The sequence below is a fragment of the Ursus arctos genome, unplaced genomic scaffold, assembly GCF_023065955.2.
Source record: "Ursus arctos isolate Adak ecotype North America unplaced genomic scaffold, UrsArc2.0 scaffold_2, whole genome shotgun sequence".
Lineage (NCBI taxonomy): Eukaryota > Metazoa > Chordata > Mammalia > Carnivora > Ursidae > Ursus > Ursus arctos.
The window spans coordinates 6771876-6786262 of NW_026622874.1; the positions used below are offsets into that span (position 1 = coordinate 6771876).

General features: G+C 54.3%; 1 long non-coding RNA gene across 1 annotated transcript; it reads right to left on the reverse strand.

Annotated features, from left to right (window-relative positions):
- Positions 1-9360: 9360 nt before the first annotated feature.
- Positions 9361-14233, reverse strand: LOC113262920 (uncharacterized). The gene is made up of 3 exons (XR_003318978.4): positions 12297-14233; positions 10653-10753; positions 9361-9567 (listed from the first exon to the last, which is right to left on the reverse strand). It is a non-coding gene; the product is annotated as an uncharacterized LOC113262920 (long non-coding RNA).
- Positions 14234-14387: the final 154 nt, after the last annotated feature.

A 14387-nucleotide genomic window follows, 5' to 3' on the forward strand; every position in this document is an offset into this window, starting at 1 on the left:
CCCACACAGGGAAAGTCTTGCCCCATCCTCCCCCCATCCCCCTCCTGAGAGTGTGCCGGGGAGGGGTGCAGGGTACCAGCCTCCCAGCAGCTAAGACATCCGCACTCTAAGTAGCCCAGCACTGGCTGGACAGGCGTTTCGAGCTGGTGCTGAGTCCTGGCCATGAGCCTTACTCCTTCCCTGCCACCCACCCCCCTTCTCAAACTAGGTCCTGGAGGATGCCACCAGAGCTCCCCAGAGCCCAGCACGGTGCCCCGTGGTCTGTGACGACAGGAAGCTGGGCCTTTAACAGTGGGACTGAGGCAGGCAAGGCCCGAAGCGGTGAGATCTGTATAGTCTTAAACAGACTTGACCTCAGACCCTTTCAAAATGCTTAATAACAACACCCTGGGCCATGAATGTACTGGGGAGGGTGCAGTCTCTTGCCTCTGGGGAGAAAGTCCCCAGGGACTCATTGAGGCCCGCTCACAGGCCCTGGACGCGGCGGTTTCAAGGGTGGGCGGTTACGGGAGGAGGACTGGGGGCTGTCGGGTCAGCCCACTGGTCCCAAGGTCCCCTGGGCCAGCAAGGCCTGCCTCTGAAGCCATCTCTTCCCTGGGGCATGAGCCCCACCCTCCAGGCAGATGCCCTCAGCGGTCACTGATCTAAGAAATGCAAGGTCACGGAACACATCAGGGATGGGAATTACTCTGATCTTACAAAAAGATTCTTCTCTTTCAAGTGGCTCCTTGGAACTTTCCAAGGGCTGTTTACTAGTCATTACCCAGCTGAGTGAGGAGTGACAAATTTGAAAACCTCAAAACAACTCTGGTTAGGCGTCACTGACTGCCGAGGACTGCCTACCACAGTCATCTCGAAGCTTCACAGTCAATGGGGAACCGCAACTAGATTTGTAAAAATAATGATTTGCACAGAATATTTTAGGGAGACTTGTTTAGGACTGACAACCCCTGTGTGGAAGTCAATGAGCGAACATTTTATTTGCCAAGCAGGTTTTCAGGAAGACGCGTCTTGTGTGAAACGGAGTGGATTTTGAATGCAGTTATGAGTGTCTGTCTCTTACATACGAATTTGGGAGGCAGGGATCCCAGGATTGGATGGTGGCTTCACGGTTCAATAATGGCTTCCACTCTCGAGGCTGCCTTGTGACGCAAAGTAGCTGCTGGCGCTCCAGCCCTTGCCTCCCAGTTCCTGGAAGGTGGAAGGTGGAAGGTGGGAAGGATCAAGAGGGCTCAGTTCCCTGTTGAGTTGGCCCCCTTTAGAGAGCTTTCTACCCCATCCTGCGACTTCCTCTTACAAGCCCTACCTGCGAGAAAGGCGGGAGCAGAGATTTCAGCCCTGTCCCTCACCAAGGAAGAAGGGACCAGCAGATATTGGGGAGGCCACCAGCAACCTCTGCCACAGTATCTGAGGCCAATTCTCTGGGTGGCTTGTCTCCCTGGGAGCCTGGAGGGGAATGGTGCTAAGCTCGACATCAACCCTCAGCTGCCCTGGGCCATCCTGGCAGCCAGGGGCAGAGTCAAGTGGGTCCTGGGGCCTGAAGACAGGGTGGTTCTGGAGATGAAGCAGCCTTTAAAAGGAGCAGGAGCTGAGTGGCAGTGAGAGGGTGGGTGAGGGAAAGGAGCAGACGTAGGCAGCATGGGGCTGCCTGGATCAGGGGCCACGGGAACATCAGGGCCAGCGTGGGCACTGCTCAGAGGCTGTCGGCCCCGCCGGCAGCCTCGGGCCTGCCTGTGACTCCCTGCCTGGCCTCCGTCACCATGTCCTGAGAGCACGCAAGGCCACAGAAAACCGGAAAGACGTGCCGGAACGTGGAGCCCTGGGGTTCTTGGTGCCGTGGTTCCCAGAGTGGACACCCCAGGTCACAGGCCCGACGGGCTCCCTGACCCCGAAGCCCACATTCGTCCAGCGGGCCTGGCAGGGGTAGGGAAGGGAGGCCAGGGCCTCGCCTGGGGACAAGGCAGGGCCCAACCGAATCCGGGTCTTGTGCTGGAGGGCCTTTTTCGAAGGGTCTTTCTGGGCCTGTGGTCACGTGTTTTCGGCAGGGGCCGAGCAGGTCACACGCTGAGAGTCACTTAGCTGATGGCTGGCCAGGTGTCTGGGCCCCTGCCCCCCGAGCATGAGGAGGGACGTGGACAAGTGTAGGGTTCGGCTGAATTGAAGAGTCTTGGGGAAGCAACTTGGGGTTGCAGGATGTGAAATCAACCTTGTTTATATTTCTTGAGTGTGACTGAGTCCAGACCTGAGACCCTGTAGGTCACCAGCCTCTTGGTCTGTGTGTGATGGTGGCAGTGGGTGGAGGGGTGGGAGGGTTGAGGGTCTCCAGTCTGCTCTCTGCTGTCTCTGAGCAGAGTCGTTTCTAGAAGCAGCGCTTGCTCTGTGTAACCCACCCCCCCTGGGGAGCAGGATGTATAGACGACCACCCTTCCCATTCCCACTGCCCGGAAAGGGGGGCCTTATGGGTTCAGGAACCTGGCCCCCAAGCACCCAGCAAGTCTATTGTAGACACTTAACATCTATTTTTAAAAATCACTTTATCAAGTCATATTTTACATGTTGTCTCTTTCACTCATTTTGAGTCAACCCAATGACTTTTTAGTAAATTTACCCAGTTGCGAGGCTGTCACTGTTGATTTTGGTGTCCGCTACCCGGATAAGATCCCTGACGCCTGCTTTCTCCCTGCCCCAGGCGAGCACTCATCCATTTTTCTGTCTCTATAGATGTGTCTTTTCTGGACATTTCACATAAATCAATGATACCCTGTGCTGTCTCTCGCGTCTGGCTTCTTTGTTTTCGAGGCTTCAGCACGGCATAGCCCAGGGTCGGCACGCCATGGCTAGCCCGCGTTCTGCCTATCCGTCCACCAGCTGACGGACGTCTAGGTGTTTCCGATGTGGGGCTCTTCTGAATGACGCTGCTGAGAACATGTGTGCAGATACTTCCGGTCGGTTATTTCTAATCCTCACAATGCCGTGTCGTGGGAATTGTCATCCAGCGGATGAGGACCCTGAGGATCCCAGAGATTCGGTAACTCGTCCAAGGGCACACAGCTACCACACTTTATCAGTTCTAGAAAGTTCTTTTCCCCCCATATTTTCTATTTCTGAAACCAGGACGCATCTTAGAGTCGATGGCTTGTCACGGCTACTTGACAGCATTTCCCTCTTTCTCAATGGCTCTCGAAATACCAGTATATTTCACAATCAAGGGCATTTTAAATTTGTTGCCATATGGCATTCAGGTTCACACTTCGTGAGTCGGGATTCTCAGTGGCCAGGGAACAGAAATCCAACTCAGGGGAGGATTTAGTGGCACGGTAGTGCGGTGGGATCCTGGGAACTGAAGGAAGGGCTGCAGGCCCTTGAAAGTGGGACTCGGCACATTTGGGTCTCTGCCCATCCCTCTTCTCCGCAGGTCTCTGCCTGCCTCTGTATGTGGATCCCAGGGAAGGACTCTGATTGGCCCTGCCTGGCTCATGTGTCCACCTCTGGTCCAATCACTGAGGCCTGGGGAATGGGGTACTGCTACGGTCCGGGCTGGGCGGATGGACCCTTGCTTATGGCTGGAAAGTTGATTACCCGAAGAACGCAGGGGGGAGCATGTGAGCGGGGCGCCACCACCATTGTTCCCTTAGGCCATGACCCCATGGCTCCACTCCGTGTCACCGCAGGGCTTACGGACTGAAGGGTTTTTAGAAAGACTATCTGAAGCTAATGGTTCATTCCTTCTGTTGTGAGGTTAGTGTTCGAAAGAGGTTAATTATACCTCCAAGAGCTATGCTGTTTGAAGGATTTAATAAAGCAATGAAATATGCATGTAATAGACTAGGTGTAATTATGTTTAAGCTTCTCATCAAGTAAAGATTTGTTTGCAGACATTTGTCTAATAGAAACAGGAAAGAATCTTTTAGGATTTGCCATGTTGAATTTAAGTCCCGAAGTATTGACTTCTGTGTAGTTATCTCTTTGAACTGCGTACCATCTTTTTCGTGTCTCCACAAAGGATCTGGCCGTCTCCCACTTCTGCCCTTTGGCTCTCTTTCCTTTATCTGAATTGCCTGAGCCCCTTTCCCGAGGGTCCAAATCCCGCCTTTGATTTAGTGTCTCGTCTCCGCAGGAGTCTCCCCGATAGCTCCATCCGAAGGCAGGCTCTCCCCCTCCCAGCTTCCCACGGCCCCCTTTGCCAGCACGGGTTTTGAGTATCCTTCTCTAAGTAGCAGGATAATTTCCTGATTATTGGTTGGGTTTTTCCTGCCTGTGTTTTTATTGTCCCATTTTGGGAAGTAGCTGGGCTCTCCCGCACCCTTGGCTCAGGGAAGGTTAAGTCATAGGGCTTGAGACTCTCACTTCCAAGGGTATTTGGGTCGAGGCTAAGCTGCTGTAACAAAGAAACCCTGATACGGTCATTCGAAGCAGGTAGAAGTTTCTGTCTGTGTTGCATAGCAATGCCGAGGACGGCAGAGTGGCTCAAGATGGGTCATCCAGGGACCCAGGCTGCCCGGATGCCACTGTCCCTCCATCCCGTAGAGGGTCACCCTTATTTGCATGGTTGCAGCTGGGACCTCAGCCCACGGAAAGGGGAGCGTTTAGAATAGCAGGTGCCCGAGGTTGGGACACAGCGCACCTTACTTCCTCGCGTTGCGTTGTCTGGAATTACAGCAGGTAGATGTATCCAGGTGTCAGGAATGCTGGCAATGCGGTCTCTGCAGGTGCTAACCTGAACTCCAGAATTGTAGAGGTGGGAGAAGGTGGTGGGGGCCTAAGGAGCCAGTCACTGCCTTCTCCTTTCTGGCTTTAGTGTTCTCAGAGCTGATGTCATCGAGGAGGTTATGCCGGGTGCCCAGCGGGTGGGGAGCAGTGACAGCTATAAGGCCTGGAGAACAGAATCTGGGGACGGAAGGGGGGTCCTGCTCCAGTTATCTATTCCTGCGGAATAAACACCCCAGACCTTAGGGTTAAACAATGACACAGCTGATTTTGCTCACAAATCTGCTATTCGGGCAGTGCTCGCTGGGGACAGCTGGTCCCTCTGCAGTGTCAGCTCAGGACTGGACTCAAAGGCTGGTGGCTGCAATGACCGACGGCCACTCAATCACGCACACGCGGGTTGCTGGCTGGGACCTCAGCCGGACTGGTGGCCAAACACCTACAGGAGGCCTTTCCATGTGGCCGCTGGGGAGGAAGGCCTCCAGGGAGGTGTCGCGTGCACAGAAGTGAATGCCTGTTCTGATGTCACCTAGGAGTCGCACAGCCTCTCTCCTGCCACATCTGTTGAGCACAAGCCAGGTGCTGAGGATGGCCCGTCCTCAAGGGCAGGGGAATCATGGGAGGAGCATCAAAGACTCTGTGGGCATATTTCACAACCACCGCAGGTCCGTGGAGCCTACTTGCTATCAGTGCCTAGGAAGGGGACAGTATTTCAGGGGGCTGGCTGCTTGGAACACCGAGGAAGACAGGTCCTAGATATGGGAGCCCCACCTCACCCAAGAATCCCAACTTCTTTTCCTTCTTTCTTTCTTCCTTCCTCCCCTTTTTCTCCCTCTCCCTTTCTTCCTTTCTCTCTCCCTTTCTTTCTCTCTCCCTTTCTTTTCTTCTTTCTTTCTCTCTTTCTTTCTTTTTTCTTCCTTCCTTCCTTCTTTCCTTCCTTCCCTGTAATCTCTAACCCCAAAGTGGGGCTTGAACTTATGACCCTGAGATCAAGAGTCACATGCTCTACCGACTGAGCCAGCCAGGGGGCCCCAAGAACCCCAACTTTCTAAGTGCCATGGAAACAGCAGAGCCTCCAGACCTGTGGGGGCCGTGTGGGCTGCCATCATGGGAGTCCCAGCTGACAGCACCACGGACCTACGACTAAGGACTGGAGAGCGTACGGTGCCTGGGCCCCACACACGACCCAGCAGTCTGAGAGGTGTGTTTGCTCAAATGCTTTCCATTTGAGTAACAGCAAGTCCAATTTAAACTGACCTTAAAACTGACCTTAAAAGGAGTGCCTGGGTGGCTCAGTCGGTGAAGCGTCTGCCTTTGGCTCAGGTCATGATCTCGGGGTCCTGGGATCAAACCCCATGTGGGGCTCCCTGCTCAGTGGGGAGTCTGCTTCTCCCTCTCCCTCTGCCTGCCACTCTGCCTGTTTGTGCTTTCTCTCTGTCAAATAAATAAATCTTAAAAAAATAAATGAAAAAAAAAAAAACAATTTCAAATAAAATCTTAAAAAAAAAAAGAAAAATATAAACGGACCTTAAAAAAATAAAGGGACCCACGCCTGGGTATCTACCCTAGAGAAATGAAACTTCCTATTCATGCAAAACCTGTACACCAATGTTCATGGAAACTTTAACGAGTCTTCAAAACCGGGCAACACAGCGAGCGCACGGATCAACTGCGCAGCTGATTGGATCACAGAGCGCTGCTCAGCAAACGTGATGGACGGTGTCACGGGCACGGGCGCGGAAGGGTCTCAGCGGCCTTGGGCTGAGTGACAGCGCGGCCACGCACCCCCAGGAGCCCGTGTTGATGGCATTGAGGGGAGGGACTTGGAGGGGGTGGAGCCGCTCTGCCTCCTCGTGGCGGTGATCCTTACACGAACCTACATATATGATAAAGCTCTTGGGAGCGAGAAGAAGGTCACATTTTACTGTACAATAGTCCCTCCTTATCTACGGTTTCACTTTCCGTGGCCTCAGTGACCTGTGGTCAACCACCGCTAGGATCAGATGATCCTTCTGACTCAGCCTCAGAAGGTCAACGGCAGCCTAATGCTAGGTCACCTGCGTGCGTCAGTTCACCACGTGGGCTTATCAACTCACAGCATCACAAGAAGGGGGAGCACAGGACAATGAGATATTTGGAAAGAGAGAGAGAGAGACCATCGTCATACAGTGTGAATAATTGTTCTATTTTATTATTAGTTATTGTTGTTAATCACTCACTAATGCCTAATTTATATGTATTTTTTAAAGATTTTATTTATTTGACAGAGACAGAGAGCAGCAGGCAGAGGGAGAAGCAGGCCTTCCGCTGAACAAGGAGGAGGACCCGAGACTCTATCCCTGGACCCTGGGATCATGACCTGAGCCGAAGGCAGTTGCTTCACCGACTAAGCCACCTAGGTGCCCCACCGTGCTTGATTTATAAATTAAGATTTATCATAGGCATGAAATGTAAAGGAGAAAAAAACAGTCTATGCAGGGCCCAGTACTAGTACGGTTTCAGGCGTCCGCTGGGGGTCTTGGGACGCATGCCCCATGGATAAGGACTGTATGTAAATTCAAACACTTAAATGAAATTATGCTTTTCAACAAATGGCGCTGGAACAACTGGACATCCTCACACAGAAAGGAGAATCTAGACATACACTTCACACCCTTCACCAAAATTAACTCTAACTGGATCATAGACTAAATGTCAGATTATAACATTCCCAGAAGATACCGTAGAAGAATATCTAGCTGCCCTTCGGCATGGTGATGACTTTTATTTTATTTATTTATTTTAAAGATTTTATTTACTTATTCATGAGAGACAGAGAGAGCAGCAGAGGCAGAGGGAGAAGCAGGCTCCCCGCTGAGCAGGGAACCCAACTCGGGACTTGATCCCAGGACCTGGACCCTGGGATCATGACCTGACCCGAAGGTAGACACGTAACCCTCTGAGCCACCCGCTGCCTGGTGAGGACTTTTAGATATAACATCAAAGGCATGATCCATGAAAGAAATAATTAATAAGGCGGACTTCATTAAAATTGAAAACTTCTGCTCTGTGGGGTGCCTGGGGGGCGCAGTGAATTGACTGACTCCTGATTTCGGCTCAGGTCATGATCTTAGGGTCCTGGGATCGAGCCCTGCGTCAGGCTCCGCGCTCAAGGCAGAGTCTGCTTGAGATTCTCTCTCCCTTGCCCTCTGCCCCTCCCCCTCGACTCTAAGATAAATAAAATAAACTTAAAAAGATAAAAACAAAAACATCCACTCTGCTCTATGACAGACACTATCAAGTGAGTGAGAAGAGAAGCCACAGACTGGGAGAAAATATTTGCAAAAGACACGCCTGATAAAGGACTGTTATCCAAAATATACCAGGAACTCGGAAATCTCAACAAGAAGAGGAATCTGCAGTTTAGTAAACAGGCAAAAGATGTGGACAGACGGCTCCCCAGAGAAGAGACACAGATGGCAACTAAGTATATGAAAATATGCTCCACACCCTCTATCAGTAAGAATTGCAAATTCCAACGGGATACCACCGCGCACCTGTGACAATGGCCAAAATCCAAAACGCCAGCGACACCGAATGTTGGCAACAGTGTGGATCAGTCGGAGCTCTTACCCATTGCTGGCGGGAGCGCAAAACGGTGCAGCCCCGTTGGAAGACAGCTTGAGAGTTTCTTACATAATTAAACGTCTCTTAGCAAATGAACAATCGCACTCTTTGCTGTTTCCCAGAGGAAACAGACAGCTTAGGTCCACACAGAAGCCTGCGCTTACATGTTTGTAGCAGCTTTATCCGTAACTACCAGCGCTCGGAAGCAGCCAAGACGTTCTCCAGTGGGTGAGCGGATACATAAACCGTGGTCCAGCCGTACAGCAGAATATCGTTATTCAGCGCCGCCAGGAGAGGAGCCGTCCCGCCATGAAGAGACACGGAGGAACCCAAAGTGCACGTTATTACTAAGAAGCCGATCTGCAAAGGCTGCATGCGGTATGATTCCAACTCTAGGACATTCTGGAAAAGGCAAAGCTACAGAGACAAAAGATCAGTGGTGGCCGGGGTTTGGGGGAGGGGGATGAGGGGGGGCACAGAGGAGTGTTAGGGGTGTGACAGTGTTCGGGGTGACAGAAGGTACAGCACCAAGCATAAACCCTAATGTCAGCTACAGACTTTGGGCGGTCATGGTGTGTCAGTATCGGGTCATTGACTGCACCAGATGTCCCACTCCGCTGGGGATGCTGACAGTGGGCTGGACTGGACATCAGATGATGGGTGGGGGCAGGGGTACAGGGGAGCTCTCCGTACCTTTTGCTCCATTTTGCTGGGAACCTAAAACTGCTCTAAAAAATAAAGCCTATTGGGGCACCTGGCTGGCTCAGTCGGAGGAGTGGGCGACTCCTGATCTCAGCGTGGTGAGTTCGAGTCCCAGGTTGGGGCTTATATAAAAATAAACAAGTGGGGGGTGGGGTAGCTGGGTGATGGGCATTAAGAAGGGCATGTGATGTGATGAGCACAGGGTGTTATATGCAACTGATGAATCACTGAACTCTATACCAAAAACTAATGATGTACTATATGTTGGCTGATTGAACTTAATATAAATAAATAAATAAATAAATAAAGCCTATTTCCAACAACTAAAAACTAAATAATGAAATAAACAAAATCATGGCACTTTATTAGCTTACTAACGGAACGGTGCAGAGGTGGACAGGGCTTCCAGAGGTTTCTGACATGATCAGGGCTCTGGCTACGTCTCTCCACCGCTCTCTTGGCTCTTCCCACTTCTGCACACCAGCTTCGTTCCCACACCAATTTCCCTTGAGCAGATAGAGTTGAGGGCTCACGTCTGTGCACAACGCCATCCTGATGGAGGAAGAATGTTCTTATCCTAACATGTGAAGCAGAAGTCCCAGAATTCTTATCGAAACTGTTTAGTTTAAATGCCTCCTCCTGACCCATTTCCTTCGTTAAGAGAAGATAATGTGCTGTCTGGCTTTGCCTGGGGTCACTTAGAGAGGGCTTCAGGGTGGGTTTGATCCAGCAGCACTCCCTTCTGTGTTCTGGTTTATGGTTGCTGTTCTGTGTTCTGCCTCTCATCTGGTTTCCAGTGTCAGCTATCATCCTAAGGCTGGTCACAGTAAGGTCGCTAAGCTTCTCAGAACTTCAAACTTCTTCGGCTGTGGGAGGCGGGGGCCTGTATGCATGTTGGGGGGGTACTTTTGGAGTCTGTCTCTTAAGAGGGAGGACTCCTCCTTTTTTTTCTTAAAGGTTCCTATCAGGGACACCTGGCTGGCTCAACTGGAAGAGCCCACGACTCTTGATCTCAGGGTGGTGAGTTCGAGCCCCACGTTGGGTGTAGAGATTACTTAAAAATAAAATATTCTTTAAAAAGTTCCCATCAAACGTCCTCTCCACTATCACTGGCTCCAAGTGAGTCCCACGTGTCCCCGCCATGAGCCTGTGGCTGTCCGGATGAGGGACCTGTGCGGGCGGCATTGATTGGTTCCTAGCTTCACCGTCCACCTTCAAGCCTCGAGAGAAGGCAGCTTTCCCAAAGCTCGTGGGCGGCTTGGGGACAAGGGGCAGATGCATGGGAAGGGAGGACAGGTACACTGAGGAAGTCACCACACTGTCACCTGAAGAAGGCCACCTGTAAGAGTCCACCACACCTATTGCCATGTTCGAAACCACCCCAAACTTGTTGGCACAAAGCAACCATTTTTCTTCAATACAGACAGTTCCTGTGCGGCGGGAGTTTGGGAAAACACACAAAAACACAAAAAACCAACAGTGGGACAGTTTGTTTTTAGCCCAGGATATCGGGACTTCAGGCTGGGCGGGGGCAGACTGGAATCACGCGCCCCTCTGCCACCCACACACCCAGTTCCAGGGCGGTCAGTGGAGCCTCCTTGCCACGTCGATTCCCCAGGGGGCGTCAGATTTCCTACCTGGTGTCCCTGGTTCCAGCTTATGAGGTGGCCGCAGTGTCACCCTCTGTGGTGCCGAGTCACGTCTGCAGTCTTCCACTGACCACAGGAGAGTCGTGAGCCTGTCGAGAGCGAGGGGACGGTAACTAGACTCCCCACTTTCGATGCGGGGCGGGGGGTGGTGGTGGCAAAGTTCTGGAAGAGCGTCACGGTGGCAGATGGGCCACCATACCCTAGTAACAGCTGAAATTAAGTTTCCACCCAGCTTGCGGGTCAGAGTCACATTTGAATTGGTTTCAAGAGCAAGGACTGCGAAGTGCTATCATGCAGTATCCCGTGGGCCCAGCCGTGCCCATCCTGGCCCCTTGTCCCCTGGATGGTGTGTCCCCCAGGGCGCCCCCACAGCACTCTGGGTTCTGCGGGCAGAGTTTGCATGAAAACTTCTCATTTTCAATCTCAAGTATTGATTTTACCTGTACAGAAGAAAAAATAGAATCAGCCCGTCACTGATACGATCGCTAAGAGGGAGGCTGCTTCTGTTTAGGTAAAAAATAGTGAGTCTATTTATTTATTTAAATATTTTATTTATTGGAGAGAGAAAGGGGGGGCGGGGATCAGAGGCAGAGGGAGAAGCAGGCAACCCGCTGAGCAGGGAGCCTGACTCGGGGCTTGGTCCCAGGACCCCGGGATCATGACCTGAGCCTAAGGCAGATCTGAGCCTTCCAGGCGCCCATGAATCAGTTTGAAGAAATACACCAAGCAGTAGTTTTGAGCGAGGACCCGCACACGCACGAGAAGGGTCTACGGCAAGGGCAGGTGCTGGCCAAAGCCTCTGGGAAGCACCAGGAGGAGAATCGAAGCGTAGATCCTCGGGCTTTGGAGCAAATCCCTGCCTTTCTACAGAACGTGGGTCCCTGGTCGAAATCGAGGGCCTGACCAGGGCTCATCGAGCGGCCATGCGTGTGCCGCCCGCTAGCCTGCTCACCAGGCCGTAGGATCCGGCCGCGCAGCGCACACACCTCCCATCACGTGGAACGCATTGGGAGATCGGGCCCTGCGGGTTCCGAGGGCACAACTAAGTGGTGTGAGCAGGCAGCTCACACGCCCTCCACAGACACTCTGGCTTCCTCGCTTCTTTTCCCCTTAATCCTAGGACCTCATAGAAAATTCCTGTGATCCGCTGACTGCCAGGGAAAGAGTTCAGGTCCCGTTTGCGGACGATTCTGCCTGATACGCCGGCTCCGGCGGAACGTGGGCACCTGGAGCCCCCCAGCCCCAGTCCAGGGAAGCCCCGAAGGACAGTGCTCAAGGAGATCCTCCCCACGTGGCAGGAGCTGGGCCCAGGAAAGCAAGTGGCCTCCCCTCACCAGCGCTGCCTCGGTGCCAGCAGCGGAGACCAACACTGAGCGCCCGAGTGGGCCTGCGCAGGGGCCCACCCAGCCACCCAGCAGCAGGTGGGTCAACCTGGACCCTTCCCATCGTGGAAGACTCTGGATGTGGAACCGCCCTTCCCGCCCACGAGGTTCCTGCCAGCCCGCCATGCATGGGTTCGCCTGGCTCGCTGTGCTAGCATTCCACACGACTTCTGATCACGAAGTCAGTTCCCATCAGAAGCCCGGCGGCCAAGCGCAGGTGCCCACGGAATTCACTGGTCTAACCACATACCTTCTCACTCAGGAGCTGCTGACCCGTCCACAGGGGGAGTGACCCAGTTAGGGGGCCTGCGGGGAGTCGCCATGGTGAAGGGATGGAAGTCTGGCTTCCTGGGTCCAGCGGAGGCTTTCATTCAGAGGTCACCGTGTGGCGCTGTCTCTCCCACGGGGCCACGGAATGTGGGCCTGGGAAGGAGGGGGGCACTGGCTGCTATCGAACCTGACCCCCCCAACTCCTGGTCCCGAAGTCTGTCAGGAGACAGAAACCACAGCAGCTGTCTCAACAGAGAGCGTTGATTTTAAAGGCTTGTTAGGGATTAAGTCTGTAAGAAAAACGTGTTAACTAGTAATTGAGCGAGTCCGAAGAAAACCATCAGGTGTCAGGAGGGCAGCGGCCATTGGACACAGCCGGGCTCCTGGGATGCGGGACCTCTGGGAGCTTCCGCGTCCCTGTCTCTGAAACAGGGGGAACAGTGCTTATTTCTCAGGGGGGCTGTGATAAGAGCGGGAAAACTTAGCATGGTTGCTCCGCACACGGTGGAGAAGATATTCCAAAACCTCTGTTCACCCCCAAGAAGCCAAACCCCCTCCTTTAACGTGTCTGGCAACCATTCTCAACATTAAGTTTCTAGGGCTCTGGAAATCTTGGGCTAAGCCATTGTTCGTTTCCAGAGAGCAGGACCCCTGGCGGAGTTCCCCGGGCCCCCACCCCTGACCCCGCAGGGCAGCGCGCAAGGGAGGGAGGCTCTGGGGAGATCCCAGGTAGAACGGAGCCGAAATCCCAAACAGTGGAAGGAGCGTCCTCTCTTTGATGTGCCCTTTCCTTGGAAAAGCACCCGGTCCTGCCGAGGACTGCTTTAACCTGCCTTCTCTCCCACTCGCCGCCAAGTGCTTGATTCTGCCAGGTGGGGGGCGGGGGAGTCTCTGATTTACTGAATGGTACTGTTAAAACCTCAGGGCAAGGCCGCCTTGAAGGGGATACCTGTGCTGGGGTCCCCTCCTCAGGCCTGCCCAGGCCCCCTCCCCAGACCACGCGAGAAGCTGAGCAGGGCCTGTAAGGCGCCCTGGGGAGCTCCCATCCCATGCTCAAAGTCATCTAAATACCCATCCACCTTTGCTGTCCCCAAGACTTGGTTTCTCCAGGACCTGGGATTCCCTCTTCCCGGGGGGGCGGCTCCGCAGGCCTTGCGGTGACCTCCTAGTTGATCTCTTTGCCACACTCCGCAGGGCTGGTTCCTAAGACCTGATCCTGAAGCCTCGCGGGGTGTCTCCGGTCCTGACCCCGGTAAACCTTGCGCACCCTCCAGGCCATCTGGGATGACTACCTGGCCAAACGCTCAGCCCCGCCCCTTCCCTCCGGAGCGTCCCGGAACGACGCGCCTCGGCTTGACCCGGGACCTGGGGACCCTGGGGAGCTGGGGGCCGCCTGGTCATCCTTTCTCGCAGTTCCCAGCAGAGGCTCAGCCCGAGGTAACGACAAGGCCGAAGTCGGAGGATGGCAGCCGGGCAGGTGGGGGAGGCCGGGGTGCAGGGGCTCCCCGGAGTGTCCCCGCAGCTCAGGTCCAGGCCGCTCGAAGGCTGCGGCGCAGCCAGCGGGACACGCGGAGGGACGCGGCTGCGGGGGGCCACGTGCGAACGGCGTCTCGGTTCCCGAAGAGTGGGTTTTCTTCCACCTCCTCGGGAGGCCCAGCTTTGTTTGCCCGGGGCGGCGAGCAAGCCAGCCTTCGGCAGGATGGGCGGCACCTTCCGGCCGCGGCTGCCGCTCGCGGGTCTCCAGGCGGACACGCACTCGGGCCGGGGTCCCAAACTCGGGGGCCGGAGAAGCTGCAGGCACAGTGAGCAAGCGTCCTGCCCCGGGAGGCTGAGGCCCGGGCGGGCAGGGCGGGGGCGCCCAGGGTCGTGCGGGTGGTTGGCGGGGCTGGGGGCTCGCAGCCGAACCCGCGCGGAGGGGCGTGGCTGGGGGCGTGGTCGGGCCCCGGCGGGAACACGAGGGGCGTGGTCTTGGAAGAAGATCTGGAAGGGGCGTCGTCAGGGAGGCTGCGGCGAAGATTCCGGAGGGGTGTGGTATTGGAAGACGGGACCTGGGAGGGGCGGGGTTAAGAAG